Source organism: Dama dama, chromosome 5 (genome assembly GCF_033118175.1).
Source record: "Dama dama isolate Ldn47 chromosome 5, ASM3311817v1, whole genome shotgun sequence".
In the NCBI taxonomy this organism is placed as follows: domain Eukaryota; kingdom Metazoa; phylum Chordata; class Mammalia; order Artiodactyla; family Cervidae; genus Dama; species Dama dama.
This window is the reverse complement of record NC_083685.1, coordinates 106,884,407-106,908,078: the sequence shown is the minus strand read 5'-3', so window position 1 is coordinate 106,908,078 and position 23,672 is coordinate 106,884,407. Positions and strand designations below refer to the sequence as shown.

Below are 23,672 nucleotides of genomic sequence, written 5' to 3'. Positions count from 1 at the left end.
ACTGCAGTATTTGCTGTATGTCTCCTGTTCTTCCCCTTTTCAAATGGGAGTTTTGTTTTTTTTATCATCCTGCCACTAGTCACCACTGTACATTGTTTGTGAGGGCAGCCAATCATTTGTCAATTTTTTTCTTAAGTCTATGGATCAAAAAGAGCAACATTTGGGCCCTATGTAGAGACGACTATGCATCATCTCCTCACGAACAGACCACCAGGATCACATCCTTGCATCCGCTCGGAGATCCTGGACTTCAAGCTTAATGCCATGATTGGATAGGAACTTAGGTTTCCCTACCTGGGGAGGAAGTGAGTATATTTTTCCCATGTGAGAGTAGATCAACTAACTGGTGGCCAGAAGAATGGTGCTATTAATCAAATATTTTCAGCTGTCTGCCTGGCATAGGCATGTTATGTTTCCTGGCCCTGCCTAGTTACATGGGACCATCGTGTTGTGAAATAAGCAATGTGAGTCACTTCTGAGCTAATGAGAAACCCTCTGGACTTCATTTCCCTCTTAGCATGATGACCAGTAGAGTACAAAAAGGTGGCTGGTTGTTCCATCAGCCTGGATCACGGCGTGACACAAGCGGAGCTCCCCTGCTGATCTATCATGGCCACGAAGTGAGAACAAAAATTCCTTCCCTGTTTTAGTGAACCAGATTGGGACATGGTTTGTTATGTAACACAACATGGCTAATGCAGTTCTTTATGAATATATATACATACATCAATGGTTTCAGTCTTAAGCTAGACGGGCAGAATTGCCAGGTGAAAGTTAAAAAATCAGAAAGATAATGAGATTAATTCTGTACTTAATAAGTTAGAAAATAAGACTTTTCCTTCTTTAAAAAAAACTAGACTTAAAGGGCTTTATTCTATTTTTTTGTGGGAGTGGTGCTGCATGGCTTGTGGAATCTTAGCTTCCTGAGCAGGGATTGAACCTGGGCCCTGGAAGTGAAAGCACCGAATCTTGACCGCTGGACACCAGGGAATACCCCTCCCCTCCTTTTTTTGCTTTTTTCTATTTTTAACGATGTACACATATATGGGAGCTTCCCTGGTGGCTGCAGTACAAGAGATACAGGTTCGATCCCTGGGTCAGGAAGATGCCCTACAGAAGGAAATGGCAACCCAATCCAGTATTCTTGCCTGGGAAGTCCCATGGACAGAGGAGCCTGGCGGGCTACAGTCCACGGGGTTGCAAAAGAGTCACACACAGTTCAGTTCAGTCGCTCAGTTGTGTCCGACTCTTTTCGACCCCGTGAACCACAGCACACCAGGCCTCCCTGTCCATCACCAACTTACCTACTAAAATCAGCAACACATATATGGATTCCCATATGAAACTGAAAGTGACATCTCACTACTAATAAAATCAGGAGAGCTCATAGAAACATCAATAAATGACACTGTTACAATATAAGAGGCAGTCTAATGGTTCACTCTGAAATACATATGGGGCTTCTGCTCACATTTTACTTTCTTAATTTGATTTTGGCACCTTTTCCCTTGTCTGAGTTTTGATGATAATCTTCCTGAATTTTCTTTCCAGAAAACTTAAAAATATCTCATAAGGGCACAACTGAGTAACTTTTAAAAAATCCAAAACCACATTAGGGAAATTAAAACCTTCCATGTTCCATTATCCAACTCTTCGTGTGTAACTGAGGACAGAGTTCTATCCTTACTTATAGCGTAAGAGTTCTAACTTACCTATTCCAAACCATCTTAACTTAGCTTTTAAGAAGACAAAGTGAATATATTGAGCTCTAAGAAACCAAAGATAGACAGAAGAGGCAAATGAGAAATAACCTTCACTGACATTTAAAGCTGTTCTATAGTATTAAAACAACATAAGTCCATCAGTTCTTAAAGATAATTTTCTAAAGTGTCATAAAATAAATTACAGTGGGTCATTCTTTGGTGTTTTGTTATAATTAATGTATATAACTTGGGGGAAATGTGGTGTGTATGTCAGGGGTACACAAGCTGAGAAGCAGTTGGTCCTGGTACTCTGAAAGTTAGACCAGCTATCGGGAAGAAAATACATTTTTTTTTAAAGTTACAAAATATGTCAGCATATATATAGATAGTAAAGTACAGCTTCCAGAACGTGCTTTTTTCAATGCCATTTCCCCCCAAGTGGACTACAAAATAAGTTTATGCAGCTCTCAAGGGTGTTTATTTGAATTTAGTTTTAAAAGGAAAATAATTACTTTGTTCCCTGAAAATTTTAAGTTAATTTCAACAAATTTAACTTTTTTTTCCCTACTAAAATATGTACCTGTGCATTCTCCTTTTATGTTAAAAAGATTCTATTTGGGATGAGTCTTTTCAAGTTGAAAAGGCAGTCTTGTAAGGTGTATCAATCTGGCACCTCTGCTTTGCTTACTCCACTTCCTTCGGAGCCACGGCCCCTGACCTGTTTCCAAAGCTCAAACCACTCATGTGCTGCCAGACCCTGGTCCTGCCAAATGGAGAGGTTTCTAAAGTACACAGCTACCTACAAGGCTCAGGCCAAAACTAAAACCACCAAGAAATGGAAAGGAAAAAGGAGGGAGAGGTAAATATGTATCAGCAAAGTTCTTTAGAAAAATAATTCATTAGAAAGAATGGACAAGATGGGTTTGTGATAGCAAGTGTCTGATGTTTTAGTCAAAGTTTTCTTGCTCTTGCTTAAGGCTATTCATTTCTTTCTTACTGGGAAAGTATGTTAGTGACACATTTATCAAATAACAACTAATCTCAAAGTCTTTGGATGGCCAAGTAATTATTTAACAACTACTAACTATATGTTTACTATGAATTAAAAAAGCAGAAACCTGAAAGTTTGGAAGATAAATTGCATTCAGGTGGTAAAATCAGGAAAGTTCTGTGAAGGATACTACATTTCAGGAAAACCTGAAAGGCAGGCAGGTTTCAGACTGGCAGAAATGAAGGCAGAAGTCATTTCTAGCATAGGGAAATAAGAATGGGCTAAGATTGAGGTATCCTCTTGAACAAGAGACAGTATAAGTTGTTTAGTTTTACTAGAATATAGAGCTTGAGCAACAGAGAGATGGCAAGATAGGGGAGTTATCGCCATACAGTGACAGACCTTAAACCCAGGGCTGAAGAGTTTGTAGTTAGTATGGATGACAAGACAGAGCACAGGTTTTCCAAGAAGGAACTAATGTAATTAGAGTCGTGTTTTAGGGGTCAAGTTATATCATAACAAACAACTATAGACCTATATTTCAGTATGTCTTTGAAATATATACATATGTGCACTGCTCAGTTGCTCAGTCGTGTCTGACTCTCTGAGACCTCATGGACTGTAGCTGCCAGGCTCCCCTGTCCATGGGCATTCTCCAGGCAAGAATACTGGACTAGGTTGCCATGGCCTCCTCCAGTCTCCCACATTGCAGGTGGATTCTTTACCATCTGAGCCACCAGGGAAGCCCAAGAATACTGGAGTGGGTAGCCCTATCCCTTCTCCAGGGAAACTTCCCAACCCAGGAATCAAGCCAGAGTCTCCTGCATTGCAGGAGGATTCTTTACCAGCTGAGTTAACCGGGAAGCCCAACATATACATGGCAAAACAAATATACAATTAAGCAAAATAGAATAAATTTAAAATATGTAAATAAATTGAAGTAGAAAAAAACTGAAGTAGGAAAATAAGATAATACTAGGAATTAGTGTAAAAACAAAATGAAAACACAATTTTATTCTAAATCTTATATTAGTACAGACTAAAATTTAAAATATCCAAATGGCAACTTTTAAAGAGTTCTTTACAAGAATGCATTCTTCATGAAATAATTAATTCCCTACTTAGTGATTAAACTGAGTTTAAGACTCATGTTCACACTAAAATCTTTATATATATATATATACACACACACACACACACACACAATACAGCAGGTTCTACTTTCAGTAGGCCTAAAATAAGTGAAATCTTACCATGTCCTGTTTTTTCCTTAAAAACAATCTGTGAAAGCAGCCACTATTAAAAACAGTATGGTGATTCCTCAAATTAAATTAAAAATAAAACTACCTTCAATCTAGCAATTCTACTCCTGGGTAATCAGCTGAAGAAAATGCTTATGTTCATTGTAGTATTATTTCCAATAGCCAAGAAAAGGAAGCAACCCAAGGGCCCATCAATATATGAATGGATAAAGAAGATACAGTGTGTGTGCATGCACGCACGCACACACACACACACACAGAGGAATATCACTCAGCCATGAAAAAGAATGGGCTTCCCTGGTGGCTCAGTGATAAAGAATCTACCTGCTAATGCAGGAGACGCGAGTTGAATTCCTGGGTTGGGAAGATGCTCTGGAGGAGGAAATGGCAACCCACTCCAGTGTTCTTGCCTGGAGAATCCCATGGACAGAGAGGAGCCTGGCAGGTTACAGTTTATGGGGTCACCAAAGAGTTGGACGTGACTTAGCAACTAAACAAGAACAATGAAAAAGAATCAGATCTCACCATTTGCAACAGTATGGATGGATCTAGAAGGTACTATGTTAAGTAAAATAAGTCAGACAGACACTATATGACTTCACTTTGTGGAATCTAAAAAACAAAACAAGTAAACAAACAAAACAAAACAGAAACAGAGTCACAGATACAGAAAACAAACAGGTGGTTGCCAGAGGGGTGGAGAATGGGGGGCAGAAGAGAAACAGGTGAGGAAGATTAAGAGGCACAAACTAAAAAAAAAAAAAACTAAAAAAAAAAAAAAAAAAGAGGCACAAACTATCACTTACAAAATAAATGAATCATGAGTATGAAATGTATAGTGTAGGGAATATAGTGAATAATTATGTAATATCTTTGTTTGGTGACATATTTGTAACTAGACTTATTGTGGTGAAATTCATAGAAGTACTGAATCACTATGCTGAGTACCAGGAACTAACATAATGTTTTAGGTCAATTATAGGCCAAAACCAAACAAACACACTCACAGAAAATAGGATCAGATTTGTGGTTACCAGAGGCAGGGCATGGAAGGAGGGGGACCTGGATAAGGTGGTCAAAAGGCATAAACTTCCAGTTATAAAATAGTTAAGTAACATACAATATGATTAATATAATTAACATTCCTATACATCATACATGAAAGTTGCTGAGAGTAAATCCTAAAAGTTCTCATCATAAGGAAAATTTTTTCTATTTCTTTCATTTTGTGCTTATGTGAGATGATGGATATTCACTAAACTTATGGTAACCATTTCATGATGAATATATGTCAAATCATTACGCTGCACACCTTAAACTTATACAGTGCTGTGTGTCAATTACATGTCTATAAAACTGGGTGAAAAAAATCTTAAGAAACCTTTCAGTATACAGTTGGTGCCCGCTATCCAGGGGTTCCACATCCACAGATTCAACCAACCTCACATTAAAAATATATATATTTGAAGGCAAGGGTGGGATGATTTGAGAAATAGCATTGAAACATGTATATTACCATTTGTGAAATAGATCACCAGTCCAGGTTCGATGCAAGAGACAGGGCGCTCAGGGCCTGTGCACTGGGATGACCCTGAGGGATGGGATGGGGAGGGAGGTGGGATGGGGGTTCAGGATCGGGGACACATGTACACTCATGGCTGATTCACGTCAACGTATGGCAAAAACCACTACAATATTGTAATTAGCCTCCAATTAAAATAAATACATTAATTAAAAAATTTTTTTAAATTGCAGAAAGTTCCAAAAAGCAAAACTTGAACTTGCAGCACCCAGGCAACTATTACACAGCATTTACACTGTGTATACCTAGTACAAGTAACATAAGTACTTAGAGATACCTACAGGAGGATGTGCACAGGTTATATAAATACTATATACCATTATATACAAGGAAGCATCCTTGGATTTTGGTATCATGGGAGTTCTAGAATCAATCCCTCATGGATACTGAAGGATGACTTTACCTTGTGGTGTACACCAGAGGTCTGAACTACTTACGATGATAAACTGCTACATAATTTTAAATAGTAAGAATCATTTAGACCCCTCTGTCCTTGTTCTTTTATATAAAACAAAGCCATATTTTTTTTTAAAACAAAGCCATATTATTATGGTAAAGAATGCATGATCAAACAGGCTTCATGATGGGACTGATAACCAGGGTTCATTTTTAACCTAAATTTTGGTATTGTCAACCCTTATATTTTACTAATCTATGTCTTAATCTGCCAATCTGGAAGATGGAAGTTAAGAAAACAAACTGCAAAACTTGGTAAATTCTACTCTCTAATCTATGAAACATACACAGTAGTGGAGGTAACTATACACATTTACATGATACTTTACATATTATATAAAGCACATTTATCATACATTTGTTAAACATTAACTAAGTGCCTGCTTTCTAAAAGTGCTCACAAAATTGATCTGGGTTACACTAGAAAAGTTATCAACACCAACACCAACACATAAAAGGCAACTTTACAACAAACAAAACCTCAAATGATATATATATCACTGAACCATATTTTAGATAAACGTCACAAAGTGTTCTCAGATGCCTGTATTTTATATAGTTGAAAAATGTAACCAATTTTAATGCTGTCTTATCTAGCAAAATTTAATATGTCAAATAATTATTTTTTAAGCAGTCCATTTAATCCATTAGCTATAAGAGATGAAATTGAGAAATGCCTGTCACCTCCGATTTTAAACAAACCTTCTGTAAAAATAAAATTTCACTGTGGCTTCTTACATATGCATTTAAATGAGACTGTCACTGTGTTCCTTGGTGATATGCAAGTGAAGCTAGAAGAAGAGGACAAGGGAGAGGTACTCTTCCTAAGTACTACCTGATTACCTTCAAGCATCAACAGTCTCCACATTTCCATATAAGACAATAAAAACTAAAGTGCATTACTCATCACATAGTCGGCTTAAGCAACCTTAACTTTCACCAATAACTCCCTAGGGTCAAAGAAACCAAACACTAAGTAGGCTACACTGCAGGACCTGGGTGATCACAGTATATTTTCACAACATCTTTCCCATTATTCAGTTTAATTCATAAATGTTATCTACAGACAGGAGAAATATAATTTAACAATGGAGTTATTTTTGAAGGAAGAGTAAGAGTTCTGTATTACTGTTATCTTTCCCAATAAAAACAAATAAAGTCCTGGACACATGAACACTCTCAGTGCCATTAAAAACAATTAGAAAAAACAAAACAATCAGAAGAATGTAACAACGAAAGACATAATTTTTGGAATTCTCAGTCTAGCTTTGACCAAAGATTGTTTTATAGAACAGTTATTGCATTTAATGTACTAGCCCATTTTCAAAATGGCTATCAATATGAGTACCTTAATCATTATTAGTTGATATCCTGCCTATGAGAATGAGAAAAATTAGACTTAAAAGGCCTTGTGCATCTTACATTTCTTAAACTCCTAAAGGTAACATGTTAAGTTAGAATTGAGACCTATTTAGCAGGTACAGATGTTCATACCATGGCTACCTATATGGAAGCCATCATGAGAGGCCTACATGTATGTTGACTAGATCACTGTGAACTTGAATTAAAAGCTCATTTAGAAAATGAAAATCAAGAAATTCTCTCATTACATTCATTCATGATACTTTACAAAAATAACAATCACAGTATTCAGATGCGTGGCCAACACCAGGAAATTATAGAATTTAAATATTTGACCTGCATACATGCCTGCTCAGTCATTCAGTCATGCCGTACTTTTTGTGACCCCACAGACTATAGCCCACCAAGCTTCTCTGTCCATGGGATTTTCTCAGCAAGAATACCATTTGTGGTTACCATTTCCTCCTCCAGGGGATCTTCCTGACCTAGGGATCGAACCTGAGTCTCCTGCACTGGTAGGTGGATTCTTTACCACTGAGCCACCCTGGGTTGGGATATTTGACCTACCGAAAGACAAAGGATTGTTTATGTTTTCTCGTTGTTGTTGTTGTTGTTCAGTTGCTCAGCATGCTGGATTCTTTGCGACCCGATGGACTGCAGCACACCAGGCTTCCCTATCCTTTACTATCTCCTGGAGTCTGCTCAAATTCGTGTCCATTGAGTTGATGATGCCAATCAACCATCTCACTCTCTGTTGCCCCCTTCTTCTGCCCTCAATCTTTCCCAGCATCAGGGTCTTTTCCAATGAGTCGGCTCTTCGCATCAGATGGCCAAAGTTTTGGTGCTTCAGCTTCAGCATTAGTCCTTCCAATGAGTATTCAGGGTTGATTTCCTTTAGGATTGACTGGTTCAATCTCCTTGCAGTCCAAGGGACTCTCAAGAGTCTTCTCCAGCACCACAGTTTGAAGGCATCAATTCTTCAGTGCTCAGCCTTCTTTATGGTCCAACTTTCACATCCATACATGACTACTGAGAGAAACCACAGCTTTGATTATATGGACCTTTGTCAGTAAAGTGATCTCTCTGCTTTTTAATATACTGTCTAGGTTGGTCATAGCTTTTCTTCCAAGGAGCAAGTGGCTTTTAATTTCATGGCTGTAGTCACCATTCCCCAGTGACTTTGGAGCCCAAGAAAATAATGTCTGTCACTGTTTCCATTGTTTCCCCATCTATTTGCCATGAAGTGATGGGACTAGATGCCATGATCTTCGTTTTTTGAATGTTGAATTTTAAGCCAGCTTTTTCAGTCTTCTCTTTCAAGAAGCCCTTTAGTTCTTCTTCACTTTCTGCCATAAGGGTGGTGTCATCTGCATATCTGAGGTTACTGATATTTCTCCTGGCAATATTGATTCCAGCTTGTGATTCATCCAGCCCGGCATTTTGCATGATGTACTCTGTGTATAAGTTAAATAAGCAGGGTGACAATATACAGCCTTGATGTACTCCTTTCCCAATTTTGAACCAGTCTGTTGTTCTATGTCCAGTGCTAACTGTTGCTTCTCGATCTGAATATAGGTTTCTTAGGAGGCAGGTAAAGTGGGCTGGTATTCCCATCTCTTTAGGAATTTTCCACAGTTTACTGTGATCCACACAGTCATAGGCTTTAGTGTAGTCAATAAAGCAGAAGTAGAAGTTTTTCTGGAATTCTCTTGCTTTCTCTATGACCTAACAGATGTTGGCAATTTGATATCTAGTTCCTCTTGTTTTTTCTAAATCCAGCTTGTACATCTGGAAATTCTCAGTTCACATACTGCTGAAGCCTAGCTTGAAGGATTTTTAGCATTACCTTGCTAGCATGTGAAATGAGTGCAATTGTATGGAACTTTGAACATTTTTTGGCATTGCCCTTTGGGACTGGAATGAAAACAAATGAAATGAAATGAACTGGGCTATGTGGACACTAATACTTCAAAGATGGTCCAAAAGAAAAGATGAAATTAGGTATTCTATATAAAAATGACATTATTGATTTACTCGATAGGTCATAAGTGATGAACTGGACTCTTAGCAGGAGTGATGCAATGAGACTGAGTGGAAAATTTAAAACCACCCACAGTACTAAGGTCACAGGATTTAAACTGGCACTATTTTGGGCTCTTCCATACCACTGGGCAGGTTACTTTACCTTTCAAACCCTCAGATTTCTCATCTACATACTTAAGGGCATCCCTTCCACCAGTGACACTTACTGTTTGCACTCTTTATTTCTTTCCATTCTCTTGCCTATTTCATCTGGTCATCTAATGCTGCACATTAACCCCAATCTTTTCAACAGGAAGGGCTATCATTTATACTCCCCTTGCCACTCTCATGATGCCCCTTCCATGTTTGCATGCAGTATTGTTTTTAAAAGTTGTGTTTAGGAATTTGCATTTAAGTCATAGTTTAAAAAAATTTTTGTACTAACCAAATATAAAAAAATAGCCTACCTTAATTTTCGGTTAGGCTCTCCAGCTTTTACCATAATTTCTATTTGACTTTCTGAACACTAAAATTAGTTTATTAATCTCAGGATGGGGATGCCTGAGTTAAGGGTATGTATTACCTACAGTCTTGAAGGAAGTATGACACTAGATGGGACTGGCCCATAGCCTGAACCACAGTGTAGGTAACTTATTCCAAAACCAACACTGGGTCCACCACACTTATTCAGAGTAGAGAGAGATATGACCATGCTTAACACCATTCCTTGGATGATTCAATCCTCAGCCTTGATCAGAAGGCATTCACGACAACAAGCCAAATAGGATGTAGAAGAAATCTATTGAAGCCTCAGATACCTGCCATATCCATTGCTACCTTATTTTTAATGGTCCTTAAAAAAAATAAGTTGTAGGCTGAGTGAAACAAAACCAGGTAGCAATGCCACAACTGTGTCAAAAAGGTAGAGACACGCGTTAGCAAACTGAGCCAATGGCTCTTGCTTCTCTTTTGGGAAGTACAGCTGAATATAGAGAGTAGGTTGATACTGGGATGTGGGTTGTAACCCTAACCACACTGAGTTATGGTTAAAGAACTGTCACGAGACATCCAGTGAGTCACAGTCTTGGAAGTGACAGGACTCTACCAAAACTGCTGCTACTCAAACATAGGGCTTATTTGTGAATGCCCAGATATCCTTTCTTCCTCTAAGGAGAGAAACGTTTTTTTTTTCTGATTATTAAAGGCAAAGTTTACAGGTCAAATGTGTTTATACACTAAGTGTTTTCTGTCCAATTATAGCACTCTACTCTTCATTCACATCTGTCATCTACACACAAAGTACCAAGAGTCTAATATAAAGAGAAGATATTTATTTATTCCTTCAAATCATTACTGTATTGACCCCAACCTTCATAGACTTAAATTTGTTTGGAGAGCAAGAACAAAAAACAAGTCACAATTGCCCAATAAAACAAATGGTATTTTTTAAAAGCACCACATAACTATTTAAAAGGGCAAGAAAGATGTAGAATGTACAGCTATGGAAGGCCCCATGAAGAGCATGAGATCTGAGCAAGGTCCTGGAGGATGGAGGGATCTCAAGAAGCAGAGAGGAAATGAAAACACAGGCTGAGGAGAGTGAGGCTGTCATCATGAAGAAGCACAGCATATTCAGGCCCAGTCAAAGAGATGTTACCAGGGGTTATAAGCTTATAAATGTGGTTAGTGCAGGGACAGAAAATGGAAGGGTTTGACTATAGGGCTGAGAGATACAGGCATTACTAAAAGTGGCAGAGAGCCAAAAAAAAAAAGGGAAAATCAATAGGATTTTCTCATTAGATGTGAAGGATAAACAAAGAAAAGTAATGGACTTTCCTAGTGGTACAGTGGATAAGAATTCGCTGCCAATGCAGGGGACATAGGTTCAATCCCTGGTCTGGAAAGATTCCACATGCTGCAGAGCAGCTAAGCCCGTGTGCCGCAACTACTGAGCGTGCACCCTAGAGCCCACACCACAACTACTGAAACCCATGCACCTAGAGCCTGTGGTCCACAACAAGAGAATTCACCACAAGTAGGAGCTTGTGCACCACAATGAAGAGTAGCTGCCGCTCACGGCAACTGAAGAAAGCCTACGTGCAGCAATGTAGACCCAGTGCTGCCAAAAAGGAAAGAAAGAAAAGTATCAAAGATGACTTAAGACAATTTGAATTTCCATATCTAAGGCATCCTAATTTATATGGTCATGTCTGAGATGCAAATTAGCCATTCAAGCAAAGATATCAAGTAATCAATTGGACAGAAGATCAGGGGAGAAGTCAGGACTGGAGTTACATATTTTGGAGACAGCAGCATACAGAAAGAATTTAAATTTGAGGACTGGGAAGACAGCATAGATAGAGAAAAGAAAGCTTTAGGGCACTCTAAGAGCACAGGAGATCAGTCCTGGGTGTTCACTGGAAGGACTAAAGCTGAAGCTGAAACTCCAATACTTTGGCCACCTCATGCAAAGAGTTGACTCATTGGAAAAGACCCTGATGCTGGGAGGGATTGGGGGCAGGAGGAGAAGGGGACGACAGAGCATGAGATGGTTGAATGGCATCACCGACTTGATGGGCATGAGTTTGAGTAAACTCCGGGAGTTGGTGATGGACAGGGAGGCCTGGTGTGCTGCGATTCATGGGGTCGCAAAGAGTCGGACACGACTGAGCGACTAAACTGAACTGAACTGAAGAGCAGAGGAGAAAAAAACAAGGAAGAGTGAAAAAATTAACACTGAGGTAAAATGAAGAAGCTAAACTGCAACACACAGAAGCCAAGAGATTAAAAAGAATTTTTTTTTTTCAAGAAAGAACTGGTCAGCTGTATCAAATACTGCTAAAAACACTGAGTAAGACGGAGACCTGATGTGAAGAACAGGCCCATTGGAAAAGACCCTGATGCTGGGAAAGAGTGAAGGCAGAAGGAGAAGGGGATGACAGAGGATGAGATGGCTGGATGCCATCACTGACTTGATGGATATAAGTTTGAGTAAGTTCTGGGAGTTGGTGATGGACAGGGAAGCCTGGCATGCTGCAGTCCATGGGTTCGCAGAGTTGGACACGACTGAGTGACTGCATTGAACTGAAAACAGAGAAAAGTGATCACTGAATTTAGTGGCTGAAAAATTCCTTAACATGAAGGCCCCCTTGTCCTTCCACAGCCTCCTTCTCCCTGGAAAAACAGGCGTCTTGAGTTAATTAGTACAATACATCCCCTACATACGAATGAGTTCCATTTTGAGAACACATTTGGAAATCCAATATGCTTTTAAGTCCAACAAAGTTAGCCTAGCTACCCAACTAACATAATCAGCTATGTAGTACTATACTGTTATAGGCTTATAATACTTTTTGCACAAATAATACATAAAAAACAAACATAAAAAAGAAAAAAAGTTTAAATCTTATAGTACAGGACAGCAGGACCAGCTGCATCACTGCTGCTTTTACGCTTGCTTCAGGACATCCTGGGCTTGAAATGCAGTCTGGTACATCTCAAGCCTACACACAGTACGTACAGTAAGCACACAAAAGCGCAGCCGCTTGTGAACGATGCACGCACACCACAATGTGTGGCCACATGGACACCAGACACGCGAACTAACTTACGTGACGGGACGTGCGAAATGTGTGCATCTTTGAAAGTCTGCAACTTGAAGGTTCGTATGTACAGGACTTACTGTGTAATGCTGGAGTGCTCAGACCCGGACTGAGTTCTAGAGCTTCCACTCCTAGCCATGGGGCCGACTCAACTAACCAGCTCGTCCTGAGAGGAGCAGGGAATGGCAGCTAAGGAATGGAAACTGAAACAGGACTCCAAAAACACACAAAGTTTGATTTGGTTTTCAAAGACGGGAGAGATTTGAGTGTGTTTAAATGCTGATGGGAAGGGACACCTTTTACCACAAAGAACCCACTACAAGAAAAGATTTTAGAATTTCATTATAATAGGTTAGTTTATTAAGCTTTAAAAAATTATATACAGAAGAAAAACTATGATAAAGTCATAAACTTAATCTCCACCTCATTTCAGAACATATCAACCAAAAACAAAACAAAACTCTATCTACCACAATAAGTAGTAACAGTAAATAAATGAAAAGTAGAAAAGTACCTAATCTCTTGGTTATATTAAAACAGTAATTCCAGTATTAAAACACTAGGTACTAAATCATAAAAGCTCAGATATTTTAAAAGCTAAGGAAATCTATAACACAGCTACCTAAAACCATTTGGAATACGCTCCTAAAACACTTTCAGTCTTTAATACATTCTCAAATCTTAAGTATTTTTTCCCTTTGGTCTTACTGAAGAAATATGCTGTCTAGAGATAAGCTTTCTATAAACTTGTGTACAACAACCACATAAAAAATACTAAAACATTTTAATGTTCACTTCAGAAACTTCTAAAATTTAAAACCGCTCCAAATTAAAATATGACCACTTCAAAGAAAAAGGGATAATTTCAAAGTTAAGACCAAAACAGCTTTTGATACAAACCACTGCATGTTGCAGAAGCAGTAACCTAGTTTCACTTTGAGTGTAGTGTTTGTTGCCCTCAAGGGATCTGCAACTTTCAAGAAAGATTTTTTTTCACTAAATGCCATATAACAGGTAAAGCAGTGGAGAAAAAAAGTCAAACATATCTCAATAGTTCAGTTTAAGGAAAGAAAAGCAGACTCCTTACGAACACATACATATACAAACATGCATACATATACATGTATCATACTGACAAACCTATGCTAGTTATTGGCGACCAAACACTAAAATTTTAACTCAAGGCCAACCCATAAAACATGTGGCAATTTAACAATGTGTTTGTGAGGAGCAAAAATCCCTCAGCATCACACAAAATTATTCCTCACTATTTGCTCTGTGGTTCAATAATTGGTCAGGGGTAACCTGAGCAGAGAAAGCTGGTGAAGATGTTCAAATATACAAAGGTTTTTCCACACAGAATTCTTAATTACTTTTCCCCAAACATGATTCTCTATATTGAGCTGTGAATGACTGTGCATATTTCAGTAAGACAAAAATTCCAAACATCCATATTTCTGAGCAAACAACCTGTTCCAAGGCACTGTCTCCCTATAAGTGCCAGAGAGGTTACTTTGAGGGTATAAAATAAATTAATTAGTAACAATACACACTTTAAACATTTATATTTTAACTGCACTGGAATGTCTAGAAAATGAGCTTATGAACAACAAAGGCACCGAGCCCAAGAGGAAACGAACAGACTCCTGGCTTGCAGACAAATGAGTGGGCAGAGGAAACATTTATGTGGGGATGATTTTTATATGATGTTTTTCTTAATCTAAAGAAAACCACAGCTCTTCACAGTATATGTGCTATAAGTAGATGTAATCAGTCAAAAACCTGAATATTTATTTGCCTACTTTTTTCTTTTTAAATAACTTTTATCATAACCCAAATCCAATGAGTGATCAAGATAAGCAAGCCAATATGACCAAGCAGGTTGCCCAGTCAAAGCCTTACGGACATATGACCAAGACAGATTCTCCTTCACCTGTTTATGCTGAAGAAAATATTTTAAATAGTAATGTGGACTTTTATTGTTAATATCTTTAAATATACCTTACTCACCAAAATCAAAGTGTTTTCACACTGGTTCACATCAATGCAAAATTTCTATCAACTATTTTTGACAATACTTTTAAGAAACGTTGAGAGTTTTAATCACATAACTATTGTTCAAGTAACTGCTTCCTCCTTCCCCAGCTCCCCCCTCCCCCGACCAAAACCCCACATCAATCTAAGAATTACAAAGTTCCTGTCAAATGCGTGTAAGTCTCCTTTATAAATAGAGGAAATTAGGGTCTGCTGGCTAAATGGTGAGTGAGAGGGACTCTGAGAATTAAGAAGTAGTTGAGTATATAATTGCTATGCTCTTTTCTCCCTTAAACTAAAATCCAATCAAAGGATGTTGTTATTCTTTAGTTGCTAAGTCATGTCTGACTCTTTTGCAACCTGCCAGGCTCCTCTGTCCATGGGATTTCCCAGACAAGAATACTAGAGTGGGTTGCCATTTTCTTCTCCAGGGAATCTTCCTCACCCAGGGACTGAACCTGGGATAGAGACTCTTGCTGAGTCTCCTGCACTGTAGGCAGATTCTCTACTGTTGAGCCACTGGAGAAGCCCATAATCAAAGGTTAGATGACATTTTTTTTGGGGGGGGAGGAAGTGGAGGTGAGAGTTGCTGGTAAAGAGGTAATCTACATATTCTAATATTTTTACAATGAACATGTATTATTTCTATAGAAATAAACAGAACATCAGATCCTAAACTTAAAAATTAAATGAATTCATCAAATCTATTCAGGTTCAATGTATAAGATCCTTTAGACACAAGTGTTGATGAAAGCTGGAAGAAAGCGCAAACATAATTTAACAAAGCGTAAAAAACACTTAAATCTACACCAAGCCTCAAAATACCAGCAGATATTCAGTAACACTCAACAAGTATTTAATGAGCACCTACCACATGTGAGGTACCACAGACATAACTACTAACATGCTAATATGATCCCTGGTCTCTGGAAGCTTACAATATTGCCAATTAGTTTATAAACAGGGTGGCGGTATAGTCCTGATTTATACCTATTTCTCCCAGAGTAATTATTAATAATGCCCCTCTCACATATCTCCCAGTCTGGACAATAAATTATATGGTTACATATTTATGCAAAAAACAAACATACTATTGTTCCTGCATGGCAACAGGTTTGTAAAATGTGTATCATTTCCAGGTTTTATCTTTTTAAAGTCATTCTATTAATTTTTATTACACGTTAAATTTTAAAAAATTATTTTAGACTTTCATCTCATTCTGATATATACCTATCATACAATAAAATAAAAGATTTGCTTCAATCAAGTAAGCAAAAATCAAAATCTGATTGTACCACACCAAAATGTATGCAAAGTAAATAAACCAAATGAATAAAAAATAAAAACTTTAAAGACTATAAGCCCCTTGAGATCAGGTAGTTCTTTTTGAAATACTACTTCAGCATTCTAGCCTGTGTCTAGCTCAGTACGGAGAACATACTGAGGTCCAGATATTTCCCAATAAAAGGAAACAGGACAGGAAACATCTAAGTCTGAAACATCTTGTCATAATGGAAAGCAAAGAAGCTATCAAAGACTACCAAGGTTGTGTCAAAAGACTCAGAAGCCAGCCTGATAAGCTCCTAATGGATAAAAACAGGACAACTGAGTTATCAACAGTGATGAGCAACAGAGTGCACTGAAACACATCAAATATGCTTAAATCCACTGGTTACCTTTAGGGGATGCCAGAAGAACAAGCTCATTCTTCTGAAAACTGGTTAGTGAAGGATAAGAGTCAAGCATTCAACTTGCCATTCCTATCAGATCTGTACCTCAAGGAAATTAAATATTTGTTGAGGGGAAATTTCTTTTTATAGAAGTATTCTAATTGAAGAGGAAATTATTTCTGTATCATTTTTCAATCCATAATGAATTAATAGATATAAACAATGATAATCAGTGGCTGTTGATCAGTACCAAAGAACAACCAACCAACACTGTACATCTCCTGGTAGAGTTATACACCACCACCTATTAGTCTTGCCCCACACCCACAAAAAAACTGCACGTTAATCTGATCCAGTCTATAGATCTAAAAACCAATTTACAGGAAATAAAAAGGGACCAAGGAACATGTTAAATGTGTCACATGGATACAGTCAGCACAATCCAGACTATGGAAGATTATCCAGTAAATGACATGCATTCCTCAACAAAAATTCCAAGGAAAAGGAAAAAGGAAGGAAGGCGAACCTATGTATTTAAAGAGATTTAATAGACATACTAGCCAATCACTCTTTCTTTGGACCTTAATTCAACATTCTAGCCTGTATCTTAAATGTTGAAAAAACACACTGAAAAAACAATTATGAGTCAATTGGGAAGTATAGACATTGATTACTTAATGACGGTCTGGAAGTTTTTTTTAGTATAATGGTATTTGTTTTTTTTAAAAAAGAATTTTCATATATAAAAATAATATGACATCTAGACCACTTCAAAGTAATTGGAGAGAGGGAATTACAGTGAGGGTGGATATATATGAAACAAAATTGTGTGTGTGCTTGGCTGCATCCAACTCTTTGTGACCCCACGGACTGCAGCGCACCGAGCTCCTCTGTCCATGGAATTTTCCAGGCAAGAACACTGGAGTGGGATGCCATTTTCTACTCTGGGGACTCTTTCTGAACCAGGGATAAAACCTGCGGCTCTTGCATCTCCTGCACTGGCAGGTGGATTCTTTACCACGATACCACCTGGGGAGCCCGATGAAACAAGATTAGCCATGTGCTAGTAATTGTTGGGGTTCCCTGGTGGCTCAGTGGAGAAAAAAACATTTTATAACTACAATTAACTCTAAATTAACTTTTTGATATGACTAAACTAAGGAATTACAGAGGTAAAATACAGTTTGAAAATCCCCCACATTATGACATTTTCTTTTCCGTAACTTAAATTTCACATCTCTAAAAACTATAATATAAAATGTACCAAATATGGTATATGTTTGATACAATAAAACTTTAATTCCAAATTATTCTGCTAACACAGAATAATAAAAAAAAGTTAAATATGTTCGAATAAAACAATTTGCCTAGTAAGATCATCACTCAGTCAAGACTGGTTAGACAGTAGACACTACTGTATTGTATACACTAAGTCAACTTTTAATTTTTCAATGAAAGGACAATAAAATTGAACTACAAACTTCTATCTTCATGTGGAACTTACTATGTAGCTGGGGCTACAAGTAAGGTTTTAGGTCTATATTGCTTACATGCATAGCCAATGTTTTATTAAGAACTGGCATTAAAGCTGCTTTACATGTGTTCTCCAGCTGATGGACTACACGATACATTCTGTCACCTTCATATACACAGGTCCAACTAAGAAACCATTAGCCAAACAAAGTACGTGTATGCTTATAAACAGAGGCCTATGGGTGAGCAGAAGACAATTTTAGATGATTTTCTAAATCCGTGGTACTATGAGGTCACCAGGATTCTCATCTTCAGTCAGTGCTGTGGGGTTGCTATCACCATAAGTACATTATGTGCTCAGTTGCTCAGTCATGTCTAACTCTTGTGAGTCCATGAACTGTAGCCTACTAGGCTCCTCTGTCCATGGAATTTTCCAGGCAAGAATACTGGAGTGGGTTCCCATTTCCTTTCCCAGGGGATCTTCCTGACCCAGGGATCAGACTCACATCTCTTGAGTCTCCTACGGATTCTTTACCACTGTGCCACCTAGGAAGCCCAAGCGAGAATATTGGAGTGGGTTGCCATTCCCTATTGCAAGAGATCTTTCTGAGCCAGGTATTGAAGCCAGGTTTCCTGCACTGCAGGTGGGTTCTTTACTCTTTGAGCCATCAGGAAAGCCGGTAAGTAAAATGGCCTACACCATTTCACCGTATAAAAATCAGACGCAAGTACAAGCCATAGCAACGGTTCTCCACTGTTAAATGAAAAACTACCTTCCTCCTTCCCTGGTTTGCTTTCTCTATCCTGAGTCACTTCTAAGCTGCATTTTATGGTTTCTAGAACAAGGAGACTACATAATTTTCCTCAGTTCTAGGATGTTATTGATTTTAAGTTTTTATTTTATGGTCAATTTTGTGGAAGGTCCAAATAAATGAAGCAGCTGTAGTTTCTGACTGAGGATCCAAACCTCAGGTTCATTCTGGGCTGTTCCCTCTACCTTACCCCAATACCTAATGAACCAACAAGTCCTGTTTTTAAAAACTGACATGTCCTCCCTATTCCAATTGCTAACATAACCTCTGAGTTCAGGCCCTAATCAACTCATACACACATTACAAGTCTTTCTGCCTCCTTCTCTTAAAACACCTTACACAGAGATTTTCTAAACTACATTTTCCTAAAGAATTTGGATCATGTCATTTCCTAGCTACAAAACCATTATTGGTTTCTAGAGCCTTGGAATAAAGTTCAATACCTTAGCAAAGCATTCCAAAGCCCTCCTCCATCTGACCCAACTGACTGTTTCAGACTTGGCTCCCCAAATCCTTCTCTCCCACCTAATGTCATCATGCTATTTCTAAAGTGCACTCTGACTTTTTCCTCTTCTAAACCTTTGGTTATGTCATTGTTTCCACCTAGAACATCACCACTCCACCCCACAACAGCCTATATGACTATAAAGTTCTAAGCACCATTGCAGAACTAGTTCAAAAGTACCTATCTCCTTCATGAAGCTTTTCTTGACTACCACTTTTGTTTCCAAGAATGCTTAGGAAGATTTTTATTTACTTATAAAAGGACATGCAAGCTAATAGAACATTCAACAGTTTTGTTTAAGCTGGGAGGAAAGTGATTTTTAAAAATCCATACCCATGTGATGTTGCCAATTTCTTCTGCCTCTTCCAAAATGTAAACTGTTTCAATAAATTATTTAAATAGAGTGAGTTTGGATGCCACAGTTTGCCTCAGGAGGGATTCTCTGCATTAGCAAGTGAACAGTGAAAGATACCCAAGTAGTACCCCATCTATAATGGTTCAGTTCAGTGCAGTCACTCAGTCATGTCTGACTCTGCAACCCCATGGACTGCAGCATGCCAGGCTTCCCTGTCCTTCACCAGCTACCGGAGCTTGCTCAAACTCATGTTCATCGAGTCAGTGATGCCATCCAACCATCTCATCCTATTGTCCCCTTCTCCTCCTGCCTTCAATCCTTCCCAGCATCAGGGTCTTTTCCAATGAGTCAGTTTTTTGCATCAGGTGGCCAAAATATTGGAGTTTCAGCTTCAGTATCAGTCCTTCCAATGAATATTCAAGGTTGATTTCCTTTAGGATGGACTGGTTTGATCTCCTTGCAGTCCAAGGGACTCTCAAGAGTCTTCTCCAACCACAGTTTGAAGGCATCAATTCTTTGGCACTCAGCTTTCTTTATGGTCCAACTCCCACATCCATACGTGACTACTGGAAAAACCATAGCTTTGATTATAATGGACCTTTGTCAGCAAAGTAATGTCTCTGCTTTTTAATATGCTGCCTAGGTTGGTCATAGCTTTTCTTCCAAGGAGCAAGCGGCTTTTAATTTGATGATTGCAGTCACCATTCCCCAGTGACTTTGGAGCCCAAGAAAATAATGCCTGTCACTGTTTCCATTGTTTCCCCATCTATTTGCCATGAAGTGATGGGATGAGATGCCATGATCTTAGCTTTTTGAATGCTGAGTTTTAAGCCAGCTTTTTCATTCTCCTCTCACTTTCATCAAGAGGCTCTTTAGTTCCTCTTTGCTTTCTGCCATAAGGGTGGTGTCATCTGCATATCTGAGCTTATTGATATTTCTCCCGGCAATCCTGATTCCAGCTTGTGCTTCATCCAGCCCAGCATTTCACATGATGCACTCTGCATCTAAGTTAAATAAGCAGGGTGACAATATACAGACTTGATGTACTCCTTTCCCAATTTTGAACCAGTCCATTGTTCTACGTCCAGTTCTAATTGTTGCTTCTTGACCTGCATGCAGATTTCTCAGGAGGCAGGTAAGGTGGTCTGGTATTTCCATCTCTTTTAAGAATTTTCCAGTTTGTTGTGATTTACATAGTTAAAGGCTTTAGGGTAGTCAATGAAGCAGATGTTTTTCTGGAATTCTCTTGCTTTTTCTATGATCCAACAGATGTTGGCAATTTGATCTCTGATTCCGCTGCCTTTTCTAAATCCAGTTTGAACATCTGGAAGTTCACATACTGTTGAAGCCTAGCTTGGAGCATTTTGAGCATTACTTTTCCAGCATGTGAAATGAGTGCAATTGTGTGGCAGTCTGAACATTCTTTGGCATTGCCTTTTTTTGGGATTGGAATGAAGACTGACCTATAAATGGTATTCTGCTGCAAAACCAGCACCATTTTCTCTTTCAAGAACCGCTTAATATTTATATTCTCTCAGAGCCAGACAATGCAACCATCCGGCACAAGTTAATTTCTTAGTAAAACAAAAGGTAGCTATGTGCTCCTGGAGATAGGGACTTGTAACTGGAATGAAAAGGGTATCACTGTGCAAGAACTATACTTATTCATGTTATAAATTATGCTTCTGCATGGTCACAAGAAGGGTGGGGGAAAAAGACCTCCAAATCTACCCTAATACAGCCTTGGGCAGACATCTGTGAACATCAAAAGATAACTTTCAAAGATAACAACATCAAAGATACTTTAAATTTATCTAGACAAATATAGAGATACATTATACATGGTACAAATGTACAATGTATGACTAAAATTAATCTATGAACAGATATTCAAGCTTATTTAAGGACAGAGTTTAAAAGCTTGATTTAGGATGTTTCCAAACAGAAAAAAAGTATTAGTTGAAAAATTAGTGAAATCTGAACTAAATCTGGAGTTAAGCTGATAGTAATGTACCAGCACTGGTTTCTTGGTGTATGTAAGACTTTGACAATAACATAACTAGATGAAGAGAACCATATTCAGTATTTTGTAATAATGTGTAAGGGAAAATAATCTGGAAAAAAAATAAAGATGAATATCTGAATCACGTTGCTATATACCTGAAACTAACACAACACTGTAAATCAATTATACTTCAACAAAAATAGAGTTAAATTAAAGTTTTTAAAAAAGAATTAATATATGAGAAAAGTATCTCAAAATCCTATTTGTTGTTGTTGTTGTTCAGTTATTAAGTTGTCTGACTCTTTGCAACCCCATGGACTGCAGCACACCAGGCTCCCCTGCTGTCCTTCACTATCTCCTGGAGACTGCTCAAAGTCATGTCCAAAATCCTATACAAATGTTATAATTATTACTATGCTTTGTGTTTATATGATTTTCAACTTTATCCATAAGATATAATCATCGGGAATATTTTCATATTCTACCTTTATTATAACTAAATGTGAACAAAATGTCAACACAGTGAAGTAATTTTCAAATGCTAATTTTCAGTTTGCCAAATATACAATAAAAATGTACCAACTTTAATGTTCTTACCATTTTATTTTACCTGTTCTAACAACTATAAGAGAACAATGAATTTAGCTAAAAATAATTACAGATTCATTTCTCTAATATAAAGTACTCAACTTTTTAAATCTATGTATAACAAGTAATAAGCTCAGAAATATTGGTATGTAATTGCTTTTTAAGTAATAATTTGTTTTCAATTTGGTTCATAGTAATGTGAAAGACTAAATTATATTATTTTAATGGCTGTTAGGTAAACTCTCAGTATGAGAATTAGGTTAGGAAACGGAAACACAGTCATAGAAAAAACAAAAATAAACCTTTAAAAGTACTGGACCTTAAACTCTACCATTATTCCATAAACCACAAGAAGACTATGAAGTTATTTAAGATTATCAATCGCATTTATAATATTTCTATAGACAGTTGTACTGTGTTACTGTAACATTTTTAAGTATATATTTTAACCTAAGGCTTTCTTTTTATAACCAAGAAATAAATGCATATACATTCATCTTAAGAAAAAAGAGAGAACTGAATGAGGTAGATATACAAGTACCTGTTTTAGTCTACAAACAATAAATGCTGGAGAGGGTGCGGAGAAAAAGGAACCCTCTTACACTGTTGGTGGGAATGCAAACTAGTACAGCCACTATGGAGAACAGTGTGGAGATTCCTTAAAAAACTGGAAACAGAACTGCCATACGACCCAGCAATCCCACTGCTGAGCATACACACCGAGGAAACCAGAACTGAAAGAGACACGTGTACCCCAATGTTCATCGCAGCACTGTTTACAATAGCCAGGACGTGGAAGCAACCTAGATGTCCATTGGCAGACAAATGGATAAGAAAGCTGTGGTACATATACACAATGGAATATTACTCCACTATTAAAAGAATGCATTTGAATCAGTTCTAATGAGGTGGATGAAACTGGAGCCTATTATACAGAGCGAAGTAAGAAAGAAAAACACCAATACAGTATATTAACGCGTATATACGGAATTTAGAAAGATGGTAACGATGACCCTATATGCGAGACAGCAAAAGAGACACAGATGTAAAGAACAGACTTTTGGACTCTGTGGGAGAAGGTGAGGGTGGGATGATTTGAGAGAATAGCATTGAAACATGTATATTATCATATGTGAAATAGATCACCAGTCCAGGTCCAATGCATGAGGCAGGGTGCTCAGGGCTGATGCACTGGGATGACCCTGAAGGATGGGATGGGGAAGGAGGTGGGAGGGAGGGTCAGGATGGGG

The 23,672-nt window shown here is 38.0% G+C and overlaps 1 protein-coding gene across 4 annotated transcripts in view; it reads right to left on the bottom strand.

Moving 5' to 3' along the window:
* The window catches only part of ZNF652 (zinc finger protein 652), a 70,299-nt gene that overhangs the window by 33,616 nt on the left and 13,011 nt on the right, over window positions 1-23,672 (bottom strand). The gene's annotated exons all lie outside the window — the stretch shown is intronic.